The sequence below is a fragment of the Desmodus rotundus genome, chromosome 1 (genome assembly GCF_022682495.2).
Source record: "Desmodus rotundus isolate HL8 chromosome 1, HLdesRot8A.1, whole genome shotgun sequence".
Lineage (NCBI taxonomy): Eukaryota > Metazoa > Chordata > Mammalia > Chiroptera > Phyllostomidae > Desmodus > Desmodus rotundus.
Genome location: NC_071387.1, coordinates 155,490,807 through 155,508,537, shown reverse-complemented (window position 1 = coordinate 155,508,537; position 17,731 = coordinate 155,490,807).

The following is a 17,731-nucleotide window of genomic DNA, read 5'->3' as shown; positions in this document are numbered from 1 at the left end:
CTTTGAGGATACACATAGAGCTCCTCTCTTGTTAAGCCATTAGCTTTCCATGAATTTTTCAGTCTCAAGCCCACTTTCCTCCCATTCTATTTGTCTCTTTTTCTCACCCCTTTCTGTCACTTTTGAGTGTTTCTTCCTCTCCCACAAATGGTCTCCATTTCATTAGTTGAATAGAATTATAATCTTACATATTTAGCATTCATTAAATAAATTTGTACCACCTGAGAATCAAATAAATATTGCTTTTTTTACTTGATCTTAGCTGAAAGGCTGAGAAGCAATAAAATACTGCTTTTTATGAGCCCCTTTCTCACAAAAAAACAGTTAAACCATGACAAAAAGTTGCTTTTTTATTTAGATAACAATACATCTTCAATACATCTTTTTTGTTGTTGCTCTAATGGGGCAATGATTTGCTGAATCTTAAAGAAAGGAAACCCTGCTGTGGTCTAAATGTTTAAACAAGTAAAAAAGGCACCTCAAAGGAGAGACTAATATTAAGAGAGAAGAGGAGAAGGAGGAGAGGATGATTTCATAGAAGAGAATTTAAAAAGGGAGAAAAGGAAAAAAAAATTGGACAACATAAGTTAAATTCCTATCCAGCCAAGAGGAGACTAGGCTGAAGGGAAGAAATCACATCTGGTTAATTATTATTTTTTGAGTATCTACTCTGTACTAGGTATTGTTCTAGGCAGTTGGGGATTTTATAAAAATAGTTTATATTGCTGATCAATGTTTCCTTTTATGTTAAAAGCGAGTTCTTTTCAGGGGAACATTCTTTTATTTTGTCAGCCTCTCTTTTTGTAAGTAGCTTTGTGTGCCAGCCAAAGGCAAAAAGTAGGTGAAAAGCAAAAGAATAAAATCATGCACACAAACTCCTAAAAAAGACTTATATTCAATGTACTGTGGAGAGAAGTTTAGGCCCTTTTCTTATTGTGTCTGCGTCTGTTTCCCTATCCCCAAAGGGAATTAGCAGAAGAAACCCCTACTGTACCTGGGGAAGTAATGCACAGCAGCAACTTCACTCGTGTGGCTGGACATTAATGCTAATGTTCCGGAATTAAATATAGCACAAAGCAAGTGTGTCAGAGGGAAAAAAACAAAGCAACTAACTTCACACTGCAAGGGGTGCGGTGGCGGAGGCGAGGAGATGATTACACCCTTAAACCTCAGGATAAACTGCAAAAGTGGTAAACTGATAAGAGGAGAATGTGGCGAGTATGTGGAACTGAGTAATGCTCACCTACCATCCCCAGTGGCAATGAAAACCCAAGAATGTGGACTAGACAAGAATGGATAAACGGGTCTGGAAAAGAGACAGAAACTGGTGGTGACGTTGATTAATAAGCAGGCTCCATAAGAGTGAAGGAGTTCTCTAGATTTTCTGGGTTCTCCTGCTTATACCAAGAGGCAGTACTAAGGCCACACACCATTACATACAATCAGTGGTAGTGTGTGCTGCTAGACCTACAAATCTACATAGTTACCCTCGCCTAATTTTTAGATACCACTTTAAGAAAAAAAAAAATAACTCCAGAAGAAATGTTTCAATGGCAATGGCTTAAATGAAGGAGCTTTATTCTGAGAAACTGATCCAGGGTCATGAGATTTTTGCCTGTAGCCATGGTAAATTTTGGCTTCAACAAGTACCACACCCTTTCCCCGGGAGACTCTGTGGTGTCTAAGTGAGTGCACTGGAGGGGAAATGGGACAACTGTATTTAAGAAACGCTCCTTTCACTACACATCCATGTCATCTTGAAAAAGTTAACTCCTCAGCATGTTACTTATTTATTTTTTCATTTCTAAAGCAAGACCATTAAATCAGATAACCTCAATTGTTCTTTTGCATTCTGACATTCCATATTCTCAGTGGATTAATTTAAAATGCCCCATTCATGACCGATGTAGAAATTGTGCCGAATGCCCTAGCCACAGAGAACAATATAGCCATTTGTGTTTGGGGCCTGCCTTGGACGGGCCTAACCTTCCTCCAGACACTAAACAGCTCCTGAAGGGGAACCTGGTGCTTCTTAAAGTAGGCCAGTCACACCTATACCTGAGTACAGCTGTTGCTGAGTGGCTCCTCCTCTTTAGTTAATTCATATGTCCCCAGGGCTTAGTACAGTCATTGCCACTTACTAAGTGCTTGGAAAATCTTTGGCAAATGAGTAAAATAATTATCTCCTGGGAAACTGATACCTAAATGGAACTTAAAAGGCTGTAAAGGATAAGGAGCAGGAATTTCAGGGCAGACAGTACTGAGTGTAACCCTGGATGAAAGCAAGAACTCTGTGTCCAGATCTCAGCTCTATCACTGATTATCTGGCTGACCCAAGGAACACGACTTATTCTCTTCAAATCTAATGCTGTTCTGGGGAATGTGGGGTTTAAATGGCATCTCCCTCATATGGACATTGCAAAGGTTAAACAAGTACTGGATTACGAGGCCAGTGACTAGCAAACAGTGAGTTGTCAATAAATATTAACTGTACTTAAGTCCGGTTTGATCTCTGAGGAGACAAACATCTTCCAAAGTCGTAGTGACACAGGTGTGTCCTGTTAAAAAGCTAGCTAACTAGTTTTTCAACAACAGTGAAATAGAGGTTCCTGTAATATGTTCTGTCCTGAGCTGGATTGTGTTTGTTGTAAGGGGAATTGAGAGGATGCTTTTCAAAGAGAGATTAGGATTAGAGCAGAAATTAACAGGTTGCCAGCTAGTATCTAGACAAAAGTGAATTCAGCCCAGAGAACACCCAGGATCTAGATCAGATGCAAGGCTATGACATGCATGGGCTTTGGCTTGAAGCATCGATACAGGATCATCTGTGGGGAGAGTGAGCTCGAGTCACAGTCTCATTCATGAGGGCAAAGCGCACTGGCTGGGTTGGCTTGAGCACCTGGCTAGGGTGAATGCAGTGTTCAGAGGATATTGTCCAAGCTCATGCTGGGTCCCAGGGGATATGAGAGTCAGTTGTGGTGTGCACAGGGAGTGCTAGAGAATTTTCTGACAAGACTGCTGCTTTTGGGTTTGAAGATAGCCTGTGGTTTAGGTCAGGGCCAGAGTAAATAGTGGCTGAGGGGATAGGAAGCAAGGGATTAGCAAGACTTGACAAAAGGTGAGGCTGGAATGCACAGGCAGGCCCAAGACCTAGAAGACATCTAGTAACAGGCTGGGAAAAAGGCAAAAGGCGTGCCTTGCCTCTAGGCTGACCCCGAGGGGGTCAGCCAAAATAGCAGGAGAGTGAATACAGAGTTAGGGGGAGAGAGCATTTTAAGTTAGAGATTGCAGGGCCACCCAAATTTTACCCTGCTCATGGGTTACATATCTGCTAGGCATCAGAAATTAATTCTAAGTAACACTGTGTAAGATTGACAGCGCCCATATGCATTCTGCTTTGACACCATTGGCTCAGAAAGTTAAGCTGGCTGTAGGGACAGATGATAAAGAAACTTGGCAGCGGCTGGCAGCAGAGCTACAGAGAAGGGATAAAAGCAAAGAGAGGAATAAAGAGAAGAAAATGAAGCTAAACAACACTGACCACAGAAAAGAAAACGAAACTTAAAAATATGAAGAAAAGGCTTATTTCTCAGATGCTACGAGGTTTATCTGAGGCCAAACAGGCTGATCCAGTGACTGTGAAGAATTTTCATCTGTTTCCAAAGGGACCAGACCTGGGCCCTGCAATGAAAAACAAACAAGCCGCTTCCTTCCCCCACCTACTTCTCTTGGTGACCTAAGGAGCTGGAAAGAGTGCACATATTAAAACAGGATGGAAGGAGGCTGATGCTCTCCAAACAGTCCAAGGGGCAGGGCTCAGAGGGAGACCTGAAAAAGGAAGGTGACATCAAGAATTTCTTGAAGCAAACTTCGGGCAGCCAGAAAGCAGCAGCAAGCATTATGATAAGAGAAAACAGAGCTTTGTCTATGTAAATAGTACATAAGCCCACTTGTGCTGGGTAAAGATCAGCTGAGCAATTGCTAGAGATCCTGAACACTCAGTGGTGTGATGGTACAGCTGGAGTAGGGCTGCACCAGGAAATATAAAGTAGTTGAAGGCCTTGAAGTCTGAGGTTTGGGCTTTAACATAGAAATCTCCCAAAATGTCCAGGGAAGGGAAACAGGGCACAGGCTCCTGGGGATGGGATCCCAGCTAGGGTGTTCCCCAGGGGTTTTAACACTAACTTGGTCCTTTCAGGTTGCTATAACCATGCCATGGGTGGGGTGGCTTAAACAACAAACATTTATTTCTCACAGTTCTAGAGGCTGGGAGGTCCAAGCTCTAGCAGATTTGGAGTCTGAAAAGGACACTCTTTCTGCTTCATAGGTAGCCATCTTCTCACTGCGTCCTCACGTGGCCGAAGGGGTGAGTGAGCTCTCTGGGGTCTCTTTTATAGGGGCACTAATCCCATTCATGGGCCTTCACCCTGTCACCTAAATACCTCCCAAAGGCCCCATTTTCTAATACCATCACATTATGGGTTACAAATTTGAGGAAAGGACACAGAAATTCACTGTATACACCAGCTTTAGCCATTTCATTACCTCAGTCAGAGCTTTACTCTTCCTCATTTTGAAACTCAGCAGACATCTAGATTTTCAGTTAGAATTTGTTTGATGCCCAAGTTTTCTTTACAGTGCAGGTTTTGCCTTCCTGCATGGCTTCAGGTACCCTCAGATGTCACTCAACTGGTGTGATGGTAAGATGCCAGTAATTACATAAAACACCCCATGTCACCATCTAGGTGCAGCTATTTCCTTTCTTGTCACTGAGAATTATCAGCCATGAGCGCAGTTTTTAAAAAAAATGTTCCTGGTAGGCCTTGGGGACTGAGATGCGGAAACACAGGAGAAACAAGACATGACCTAAGACTTGCATTTGAGTGATTGGTGGAAAATCTTAGAATGGATCTGGATCAGTAGTGATAATCATTGTGTACCTTTATAATTTTAAAGATTAAAATTATAAGGCAAATGTATCCATGTTATCCTCAAATTTGTAAATCTGACTCCAATAAAGAACAAACCCAAAGAAGTTTGAGATCTTCCCTACTTATCATATTGCAGGAAATGCCCAACACTCAATGTTCTTTTCAAGTTGGTTTCTTCTCTTGCATAAAACTCACAATGGTCACTTAGATATTCTTTGATTAAATGTTGGATATAACATTTTAAAAAATATATTTATTGATTATGCTATTAGAGTCGTCCCAATTTTTTCCCCTTTGTCTCCCTTCAACCAATATGCCACATTCCCTCTGGCAATCTCCTCACTCCAGCTCATGTCTATTGCTACTCCATTTCCTAAACTGTTCTTAACATTCCCCTGTCTGTTCTATACCTACCAAATTGTACTTCCTAACCCTTCACCTTTCTCCCATTTTCCCTCTTCTCCCTCCTAACTGATAACCCTCCAAATGATCTCCATATCTATGATTCTGTTTCTGTTCTTTTTGTTTGCTTAGTTTGTTTTTCAGATTCAATGCTGATAGTTGTGAATTTATTGCCATTTTAATGCTCATAGTTTGGAGCTTCTTGTTTTTCTTAAATAAGTCCATTTAACATTTCATATAATAATGAATTGGTGTTGATGAATTTCTTTAGCCTTACCTCACCTGGGAAGCACTTTATGGGTCCTTCCATTCTAAATGATAGTTTTGCTAGACAGAGTATTCTAGGTTGTAGGTCCTTGATTTTCATCACTTTGAATACTTCTTGCCAGTCCCTTCTAGCCCACAAAATTTCTTTTGAGAAATCAGCTGACAGTCTTATGGGAACTCCTTTGCAGGTAACTATCTGTTTTTCTCTTGCTGCTTTTAGATTTTATCTTTCAACTTTGGCATTTTAATTATGATGTGTCTTAGTGTGGTCCTCTTTGTGTCCATCTTGAAATTGTCCCAAAAGCGCCTTTCTACCCTTGTTTTTCTGAAATCTTTTTTCTTCTTGCTGTTCTGATTGAGTTTTTTTTTCCTTATGTTCCAAATCATTGATTCGATTCTCAGTTTCATTCACTTCACTATTGGTTCCCTTTATTTCACTTAGTTTTTTTTTTTTTATTTCACTTAGTGTAACCTTCATTTCTACCTAGGTCTTTTTTATGCTGCTGAAGTACCCAGTGAGTTCCTTGAGCATCCTAATAATCTGTGTTTTGAAGTCTGCATCTGACAGATTGTTATCTCCATTTGATTAGTTTTTAGGAGGGTTTTTTTTTTTTCTGTTCTTTCATTTAGGCCCTATTTCTTTGTCTCCTTATTTTGGCAGCCTCCTTGCATTTGTTTCTATGTATTAGGTAGAGCTGTTTTGACTCCTTGTCTTAGTAGTGTAGCCTATTGTAGAAAAGCATGCTGGTAAGTTTGATGGGACAGAGCCTTAGGTAATCCTCAAGACAGGGCCACCTGTGTGAACTTCATTGGTGGAGTCTCAAAGAAGGCGTAGCTGCTTTGTGGCTCTGTGTGATCTGGTACCCTTCCAGCTGCTCCCTGGGTGCTGAAGCTGAGAAGGGGTAAGTCTGCATAAGGTTTAAGTCCATAGGCAAGCAGTTTAAGAGGAGATTCTTGAGAATCCTGCAGTTTCCTCCACTACCCCAACCTCCACTAGTTTTTATAGCCAGAAGTTATAGGGATGTGTCTTCCTGGCACTGGAACCCTAGGCTGGGTTGTCTGGTGTAGGCCTGGGATACTTTGCTACTGAGGTATCCCTCTTGATTTTTATCCATCACACGTGGGTGTGGGACCTCCTGTCCATGGCTCTGTGCCTCCATTCCTGTCTCTGCATGTCTGCCTTTCTTACCCATTTGAATGAATGTGACTTTAATTTCTTGGCTGTCGGACTTCCATACTGCTTGATTTTCTGATGATTCTTGGTGATATATTTTTAATAGTCTAGTTATAATTTTTGCTGTGTTTGAGGTGACCTGTGTTTACCTACACCTTCATCTTGGCTGGAAGCCTTCTAAATGTTGAATGTAACTTACTGTAGGTAAATTATCTTCAAGAAATTAAAGCAATCTAGAAACTTATTTAAGATCTGAGAACCATTTTTGTTTTCAATATAGTCACTTATTTTACACAGGTTTATAAACTCTTACTCACTAAAAATGTAGTTATCAGAAGAATAACAAATTAAAATTTTGAGTCATTTAAAGTATAATTGAATGTATTATTTTATTGTTTATTATAATGAAAGTCTTTTCTCAGCATCATGGGAAATTTGCAGATCATAGTCAGGGAGTTATGATTTGACCAAGCAAAGAACTGGTGTCATCTGAAGGGACAGTGGAAAATGGAGAACATTTGTTTGACTTAAATTGGGCAACTTGATTTAAGAAGCACTAGAACAATACACAAAACTACATATGCCATCCAACCCTGTCAAAAAAATACCATTCCAATACTGCAGAGATGTGCCAATTTAATTCAGAATGCCATGTTCAGCCAGCTTTATATGGCAGTGAAGATTCAGTGAAGAGTCAAACCATTTCCAATTTTCTTAAATCCCTGGGAGATGAATTCAAGAGGCCAGTCTGCCTTTTCCACAGTGCTGGGAAAACAAAGCAGCAAGCTCAAGTCTCGATGATTGCTTCTGTGCTTTATAATGTGCAACAGCCATAATGAGGGACAAGTAATCTTCTAATACATGCTGATTTTTATTGAGGACTGTAAATTTTCACATTCCAAATCTTTTAAAAACAAAGTAAGGCAGTGAGTAATGAATAGCAACTTCAGAATAGACAATGCTAACTCTATTTTAAGGTTCCCATATGTGAGGGTTTTTTTGGGGGGGTGACGTTTAAGTTAATCAACCATTGTTGAAAGGCTATAGTCAGTTTTTGCCAGTTATTTTCTAACTTAACCAACAGGAATCCTGGACACTTCATGATGATAATGTGGATTCTTACATTCTACCTTGAAAGTCTTATCCACATGGCTTCCAGAGGGATTAGCAGTAGGAAAGGCATTCATTTTCATTCAATTTGTTCACTAGTGACCAAAATAAAAAAAAAAAATCATTAGCACAACTAAATTCAGTGTTAAAGCAGAAATGAACAAGTTGATTTTAGTAGTCACAGACAGACTTCAATTCAGCCCCAAAGCTGGGGTATACTCAACTTTGTCTTTCTTATCCCTTGAATTTTAAATAATCAGCAAGCCTACTCTGATCTGCTTCATAAATTGCTCTTTTGCTTCTCCCTTCTGCTCCATCACCACTGCCACTGCCGTATTGTGAGCTTTCATCTTTTCTGGATGTCATTTTGGCCGTGGCGATTTCTGTCTTTCTGTTCACAACGATCCAAGTCAGCTTCCATGCTAAGAACAGTGCTAATTTTCTAACATTTCCTATCAAATTACATTAATCATCCTGATAAGAAAAAACAATAATGACAACAACAACAAAGCAAGAAACTAACTCTGGTAGCTTCCTATCTCTTGAAGGACAGAGTCCAATTCTTTACAAGACTTTCAAATACATTCACATTCTGAGCCCTGCCTGTCTTGCTAGCTTCATCTTCTGCCACATTCCCTTTGCTTCTAGCATGCTAGCCAGATGAAACTATTTGAAATTCTCTAAACCTTGCAAATTTATCTCAGAATCACCATGTGGGGGAAAGCTGCCTGCCAACCAAGAACGCCCTCTTTGGAATATTATGTGAGCTAGAGATAAACTTCATTCATATTTGAGACATTATATGGTCTTGAGTCTTGTTACTCTAGCCGGTCCTGTCTTAACTAACTTAGGCACTTTACAAACATGACATGCAGTTGCTTCATGATCACGTCACCCTCTTGTTAATCATCACTATCCCAGGTCATCTACTTAGTGGAGGAGGGCGTCTGCCATAGAGGAGCTGGAGTCTGTGAGCTTTAAGTTTCCTGCCATAGCTTCACTAACATCTTCTGTCACAAGTCTGTAAAGATCTTGATTTGTTTTCTTAAGAACCTATTATGAGTGTCCAGGGGTGCTGCTAGTTGAAACGGGTCCTGTTTAGAAAAAGATGCTCCTTCTAGACGATGCATGGCCTGCCTACTGGAGGAAGTATAAAGAATGAGGCAGCTCTGGTGAGGCAGTTTGGTGAGCTCTGGATCGATCAATTAAAGAAAGGCTCCCCTTTATGATACAGACAGTGTCACATGGCTTGACAGGCAGAGAACTGGCTAGATTTTACCTTTCATGGTGCCACTCCTTAGAACAGTGTAAAAATTTCACAATCATATTCAGTGGCTCAGAAGAATTCAGTGGGTAAGAGGAGGACTCTTGCTAAGAAGTGTAAAGATAAAAGACACTTGGATTAAGACTTAAAGAGGTATTAATAAGAAACTATAATCTATAGGGCAATGCAAGGAACTATCACAAATGTACAAGTCACAGAACCTCCAAAGAAGGAAAGAGTACTGATAACTCAGAAATAGTTTTATGTAGGAATTTACATCTCTGCTAGACTTTTAAAGTAGGCAAGTCTTTACTATTTAGAAAACAGAGATCACAAGAACATTCCAGTTAGTGGGAAGGGTGTGGGAAAAAATATTAAGGTGCTAAATGCACAGTTAATTCTCTGGTTTATCTGGGGCATGAAGGTGCAGAAAGATGAGAATGCAAAGCTAGGTTGGAACATTGTGGTAAAATTGTAAGTGTTATGATGGATAAGTTAGAGATTATTTTTAACAAGAGGATTTTTAACAACAGATATTCTATAAACTATATGGAAATGGTTTTGAAGGAATTAGCTTGGACATGCAAAGACAAGTTAGGAAAGTTATCAGAATTATTTGGGCAAGGAATAAAGAGAGTCTAAGTGAGGCCAACAGCAGTGGGAGGAGAAAAAGAGAATACATTTTGGAAGGAGAATTGAATACTTTCTAATGTGAGGGAGAAGAGAAAGGGAAGGAAGAAGACTAAGATTTAGAAGCCAGGCAAATAGAAGAAAGTGCTAAACTGAACAAAGATTGAGATGCCATGAAAAAGCACATGTTTTTATAGAAGACGGTTTCAGCTGTGAACTCCTTGAGTTTGATTCAATCTATATACAGAGACAAGCTTCCTATCTTTTGTCCACCTCTAGGTTGTAGGTAGCAAACACTTAAAAAACTATTACTCTATGCCAGGTAGTACTCAGAACACTTTAAACATATTAACTCAATAAATACCCCAGCAACCATGAGGTAATTACTAAAATTGTCCTTATTTTACAAGTAGTTGATATACTACTCAGAGTTACATGGTTAGGAAGCAGAAGGGCAGAGATTTTAACTTCAGAAGTCTGACTCAAATATCCATGTTCTGAACTGGCATGAAAATATAAAGTAGATTGTGGATATGTATAAATATTTCTAATAATTATTACTAATCCAAATTCACCAAGTGGCTTTGTTTCTCCTTAGTTAAGCATGAAGCATATTTGGAAGCTTCCAGAAAAATAAGGTGCAAGTTAATAAGTAGTTATTTTTTCAGGTAGAAGTATGATTCAGGAAAATTATACAAAATATATGAAAATAAGGGAAAAGGTAGAATCTAGTGTTAGGTTTTGTCACAGACAGAGGCAATTTTTAGTAGTGGTAACATGGTATTGCCCATGAAGAAAGCTGGAGTAGTTTGTCAGCCTAGGCTCTCACACTCAGCCTTGCTCTTTATGGTTGGACTTTAGCTAGAGCCAATCCCCCCAAAAGACAGATGTCAACTGTCAAAGTTACAGAGTAAAGTGAAAAAGTGTTATCACTTCTTGGCCTTTTGGCTAAGATCAAGTATAAAGTGAAAAAGTTCAGAATGATGGATAAAAGTACTACAAATTCAGAGAGATCAAGAAAAGTGCTTTAGAACTAGATACTGAGCACTAGGAATAAATTTTCATCTCTCATACCTGTTTCTGGGACAATTTTGTTTTATAGGAGCATGAACAGCTGGAAATAGTTCATTAAATTATTTCATAATTAATCTGGGCCCATTAACTAGGGTTTCTTCCTTTCTGTATCAAATTCATAAATATGACCTGTATGCTAGTAGTCCAGTTCTGACATGTTTTCTTCATATGCTATGCATTTCTAGGGAGAAATGGCTGGTAAATTAGTAATAGTACATTGATTCCTATAGAAGGTCCGTGAAGGGATCCAGTGGGAAAGATGAGTTGGATGACCAATCTTGCACTCCAGTTTGCCCTGGACAGTCCTGATTTACTCCTTTTGCTCTAATATAATTATTAGTAACTTCCCCTTTCACACTCTCAAAAGTGTTTTGGTTTGTAAAATATATGGTCATTTTACTCGTGAGAAAACCATCAAGAGTCTTGGACATGGAATTATGGGCCCGAATCTATATTCATGTAGGTCATTCAGTATGATCAGTTACGTCAAGACAGTCTCAGAACTTGCTTTACAGAAAACAAAGTATGACAAAGAGCCAAGTGCCTTATTGCAGAACCCCAGAATTTTTCTCCACTTTTATTTCATGTATAATTTGATTATTGAATAATAAACACTTGGATTATTTAACCAATTAAGACAGTTAGAAATTTAAACTCCAGCAAATGATATGTAACAGCAAGTTATGACTGATCTAGTGAACTGAAGCAGAGGCTATGGGTTGCCTGTCTCAACACTATTCCCCCTCTTCCTTAGTGGATTCTGAATATGTTGGTTTGGTCAAAAAGTCCATTTGGTTTTTTCTGTAAGATGGTTCTAGTAATGCTTAGTTGCCTTTAAGTTCATTCACAACAATTTTGTTAGATTGTATTTTTACAGCTATCATGTTAGTGTGCATTTTTTTTAAAAAAACATCAAATTGGTGAATTTTTGTGTAGCAATTTTAATACTGAAGATGGACTAAAATATGCAACAATTTCAGCATATCATGCTCTACTCTTTCAAGGAAGATAAAAACACAACTGAGATGCAAAAAACAAACAAAAAAGATTTGTGCAGCATGTGGAGAAGGTGCTGTGACTGAATATGTGTCGAAGGTGGTTTGCCAAATGTCATGACGGGGATTTCTCGCTGGATGATGCTCCACAGTCAGGTAGACCAGTTGAAGTTGATAGCAATCAAATCAAGACATTAATTGAGAACAATCAATGTTATATATCATACAGAAGATAGCCGACATACTCAAAATATCCAGTTCAAGAAAGTTATTGGTGCAAATGAAAAATGTGTCTTTTATTTTACAGAAAAAACTATACAGACCTTTTGGCCAACCCATTGTTTCAGGTGGCAATGATGTAACTAAAATATGGTCAGAAAAGTTATATTCAAAGTGTGTGGTACTTCCCAGAAGTCTTATTAAGACAATAAGGAGCAGAGCACTCTTCTTCTTGTTATGTGGAATGAATAAAATGACTGGAACTGAGGTCATCTTTAACCATAAGTTAATGCACTGAGGTGGTGGAACAGCAACAGAAAGGACACTTGTTTCCTGATAATTCTGGAACCACTATGTTAGTTCTAGACTGCTTACCTCTGGATATTTTCTCTATAAAAAAAACCCTTTTCTCTTGTTAATACATTGTTATTTTGCTTTATGATCATTTACAGGCAACAATTCTCATTGACTCAGGAAAAATAAACATGTAAATTTCATATACGGAGTTAAGAGTGGATAGCACTTGTGGACCCTGAGATAGAAGATACCTACTAAGAAGGACTCTGGTTGGCTAACTGGACTCAAATAAATAAAAATTAAAAAAAAAACACCCAAGAGCCTAGAAGCCATTTCTACACAGGAGCCTCTTACACAAACTGCACTTCATGGAGAAGTCTGCACTGAACTACTTGCCTCTGCATTGAACTGCCTGCTTGTACATGTTTCTACCATCTGAACCAGCCCTTATAAAGTGGTTTCTGGACTCCTGTTTTAACCAATAAGACTAAGGCTTTCTCCATCCAATCGAGCTGCGAAGTTCCCACTAACCAGAGCAACTTTATTGTAACCAAATGAGGACAGTGTGTATTGCATCAATCATACTGTGAGGATTTGGGGTCCTCATTTACATGAGGACAGACCAACCTGGATTCGGGGGCTGAAACTTCGGTCTATACAAGCCAGCTCCCCTCTGGCTCTGGGAATACACCCTCCCTTTCCACTGAAGACTGTGTTTCCCTGGCTGAGTTGAAATAGTGAAGACGTCTCACCAGAGCTGAGAAGAGCAGACTGGTGAGGAGAATAAAGCTGTCTAGCCAGAGAAGGGTTTGACCTAAGTGCCCAGGGCTGCCTTACAGCTGTGCTGTATCATAATTGAGCAATTTCGCCCTGAATAAAGTTTTCTCTCACTGGCCCCCAAATTGGGATTCCTGTTGGCGTTGAGTTGGTGCCATTGACCATAGGTTGACACACTGAACATTGAGGGAAGTTAGGAATATGTTGGATGGGAAGGAAAGGGTACAGAAAGGGAGAATTTCTTTATAGTGTTCATAGAACTTATAAAGGCACAATTTACCATCTGAAGCAAATTAAACTACTGAGAAAATCATGTATCTTATTATGTGTAGTAATGGTGATACTCTAAGGGTAAGCAGTAAAATTTCCTGAGTATATCAGAAGTGTCCCTAGTTTTCTTAGCTGAATTAAAAATGATACAGTATCCAAGTGCCCACACTTTAGCTTGGAGTCCTAGAATGTCTGGACAACTTTCTTTAAAGGAAGGCATATCACAAAGTACTATGTTATCAATTGACTACAAAATGCTTTCACAACTTCCCAGAAGAATTTCAGCTCATTTCAGCACAATACGAGCGGGTATGATTACCCATTACAATATGCTAGCACGTGAAATCATTATGTGCAATATCTAAGCCCATCAATGTTGATCTAAGCATTTCGATGGCCAGAGCTCATAGATCCATCTTAATAAAAAGTCTGAAGGTTTGGCTTTCAGGAATACATCATGGGCATGTTACCTTACCTCTCTGTGGAATCAGAGGGCTTACACTTGGGTATCTAAGGGCTTGCGAGGAGTGGGAGCAGATGGTAGTTTTTATGTGTTCTTTTTATAAATGCATTTTGAGCAGGTTTTTTCTGCATGAATATTTCATTTATGACAGGGTGCTGCTTAGTTATATAAAAAGTAAATACATAACGAGCGAGGTGTAAGTATAGCAGCAATGTAGTGTTGAGGCTAATGGGTGGAGAGGATTTTAAAAATACAAAAATTTCTCATTTTCAAAAAGTACTTTGCAAACTTTAAGAGATAAATGACTTGTTTCTTTCCTATTTCCCTTGTCCCCATTGCTCCCCATTCTGTTGTGCGCTTGTCCAGGGAAAGAGGAAGCTTTACACTCAATAAGTCAAGCATTGGATTTTCAATCCTTATTAGGAGCACTATTCTTACAAGTTAGAGAAAGGACAGAAACAGCCGAAATAATGTGAAAATAGCAAAGGCAGGAACCACAAACAGTAGCAGCCTAAGTTTAGGAGACCCTGGAAGGCTGGATATACAACCAGCAGCGGGAAGAAAGGAGGATGTAAAACAACAGCTGCCATAGGCTGAAATGATGGGCCTTGATCTTCATCAGGAACAGGTGGCCCAGATATGCCATATACTTCCACTGTGCACCATCATGTGGCTATCACCATGTTCTGGGCTTCAAAAACTGTTTTGAAACTTATTCTGTTAGAAAAAATGTTTAAGCCAACTTGAGGAAATATATCAAATCCCATTTCCCTATAGAATCATTTTAGCCCAGGTCTATATTGCATGTTGCTACAATTAATTGAAATAGTTATCCCTGATTCTTACCTTTATTTTAACTTAAGCTATATTAGCTAGTACCTATAACTACAACAAACAAAATCACAGAAAACTCAAAACAGCCCAAAACTCCTCAAAAATAACAATTATAGTTTTGGTCACACCTCAGATCTTGTGTAGTAGAACAGTAGACACTGTGCTGATTTTGTGCACAATATTAGGAAGCTGTACATAACATGGGTGTCCTGGTCTACAATGTAATTAACATAAAGTTCATGGCTGCAATGCTCTAAAGACAATGTGGCTTGTAAGAAGGTAACTATGACAATGAATGTTATATTTTTCTAAATGTTCCTTGACGATAGGGACTTTATTTTATACAGCAGACCCTCAATATTCATGAGGGATACTGCAGCCCCAAATTCATGAATATCAGTTTAGCATGTAATTGTCTCTGTAAAACTTCTACTTTCTGGATTAGAACCATCACTTTCTTAGATAGTTTTGCTTCCACTTTCATCCACCAGAACTAGCAGCTGACCTTTATTTCCAGGAAAAGTATTCACAAAGAAAACAGGTTTTTATCATGTCATGGGAATTACTACATAGTAACTTGACCACAAATAGAGAATATCTAAACCACTATGAGAAGATACGTGGGCCAGTTATCCAAGCTCACTCTTGTTAAAGGGCTCCTACTAGACACCCGCCTCTTGCCACGTTCAATTAAATTTCATGCCTCAGCAAAATTACAAATTGCTGCATGTCATGAACCCTTGACTATTGCTTGAGGGTAGTCAAAGTAGTTATGTTAATCCTGTCAAAACATGTTTCTTTGTAGTCTCAAAATATTGACTACTACAATGCTTTATATGTAGTAGATTATCAATGATCTTTCAGTCTGGTTGATTATCTGATTGATTACTCTAAGTATGTATATTATAGCAAGTACTGAATCGATAAAATGTTGGGCAGACCAATGGAACACCCTACACTGATGCAGTCTTTGGCCCCCTCCAGTGCTTCCCTTAGAGGCAATTGAGACGTTTTAGTTAATAATAGCATTAGACTAATGGGCGCTAAACTGTGCCACAGCTGTTGTTAAGAGGGGAAAAGGATTACACAGAAAACAAATGTGGTCTGCATAGAAGGAGTGAATGAAAATGTTAGAATGCTTTCTGAACTTTGCTAACTATATGTTAAAAATATTTGTAGAGATTCCCTGGTAATTAGCTTTGGAAATAAATCAGTAAATCAAAAACTCTACTTCTCCCTCAAGACCAAAGTTCATTTGCTACAAGCCACAAGAAGATGCATTATGGAGAATCCTTTGGTTTAGCCATAGATGTTGGATTGCCCATAGGACAATTTGTCATTTATTAAGAGTCATGAAGGATGTATGCATAATACTTAACCAAAAAATGATAATCTATACCTAGACTTCCTATTTCTTCTCAAAAGAGATTTTCATACTTGTAAATATTAATGGATACATAATGTAAACAAATAATTATATCATGTTTCCTTAAATTTCAAAAATGTATTTTCCTCCAAGCTTCAATGTGACCTGTAAAATTCGTCCTTTCCACATCTATTTTTCTTCTTGGTAACTAAAAAATCTGATTGAGTCTTAAATCAGACAAGACATTGTTTTTATTTTTAAATTATTATTATTTTTTATTGTTGTTCAAGTACAGTCATCTCCATTTTCAATGGAGAAGGCATTATTTTGCACAAAATCATAATATTTAGAGTTTTATAAAAACCAAACAAATATTTTTAATACATAGAAATATTATAACATTTTCGTTTCAGTTCCATTTTGATTTTTACTAGATTTTCTGTCTGTCTCACACATACACACACATTCTTGATGTCATAAAAAGCAAAAGGGAAAATGAATTAATTTTCCTGAAGACTATAGATTGGATTTGTATAAATAATAATAATTGCCTTTAAATATCAATGACATTAAAGTTTTGTATCCTGAGAGTTCTGTGAATTGAGTGGGAAATGACAGTTCTGAATACTGGTGGACCATTTCAACTGTAAGTGGGAATGAAGGCCAAGAGTAAGAGAGACGATTGCAATGTCTGTCTACTTAACTATAAAAGGACAAATATGGAGAGGGGGAAACAGAGAAGTAAAATCAGGGCAAGTCAGTGAAAGAACGTAACACTGAGGATTAAAATCTAGTTTTAGAGTTCAGAACAAACTGAAGATTTAACAAAATACTATTGTATAATTTAAAAAAACACATCATGATAAAATGGCGTTTTAAGAATGTTTATGAGATAATTTCCCGAGGTAGTTTTCCTTCTGTTATTTGGGCAGTGATTTCCAGTGCTGCACAAAACTCCTGAACTCTCCCCATAAATTGTCAGTATTTCAACATGAGCATGAATAATGTGCATTAGAGATAGCATAGGAAGAAGCATTCAGATTTGTAAAAGAGGAACAGCAGATTCTGGAAACCCTAATTGTGGTTATTGGGCAATGTTGTCTAGTCCATAGCTCAAGATTTTGACACTTACTGACTTTAATAGGGTTGTGCAATTCATGGACATGGGAATTTAACTTGGCTGAAAATGACTGTATTTTACCTGATAGTTTTCTCAAGAAGGTGATGGTTCTCAAATGTCTACATTAATATTTTGACTGAATTCCACCACATATGCCTCATCTCTACTGAGCACAATGGAAGACTTGTGTTTTGGGGTTGATTAACGTAGGACACAGGATTAGCACATAGTGGACTAAATTGTAAATGACCGAAAAGAAGCTCATTTGTGTCTATTTATTCATCCTTATTAATAGTTTCAGGCACTTAGAAATGCCTCAAGGAAAGGCAGAACTACAAATAAATAAGTTTGTGAATACTACCATTAACTCTGGGGTGTTTGAAATACACAAAAAATGGCAAAAATTAATGGATACTAAATCACAAGAAATCAGATTTTTTAAAATACATTTATAATTTCAACTTAAATTATTGCCTCTTGAATACCAAATATTTACTGTTAGCATGTAGGTCATATAATAGCTCAATGAATTATTTGT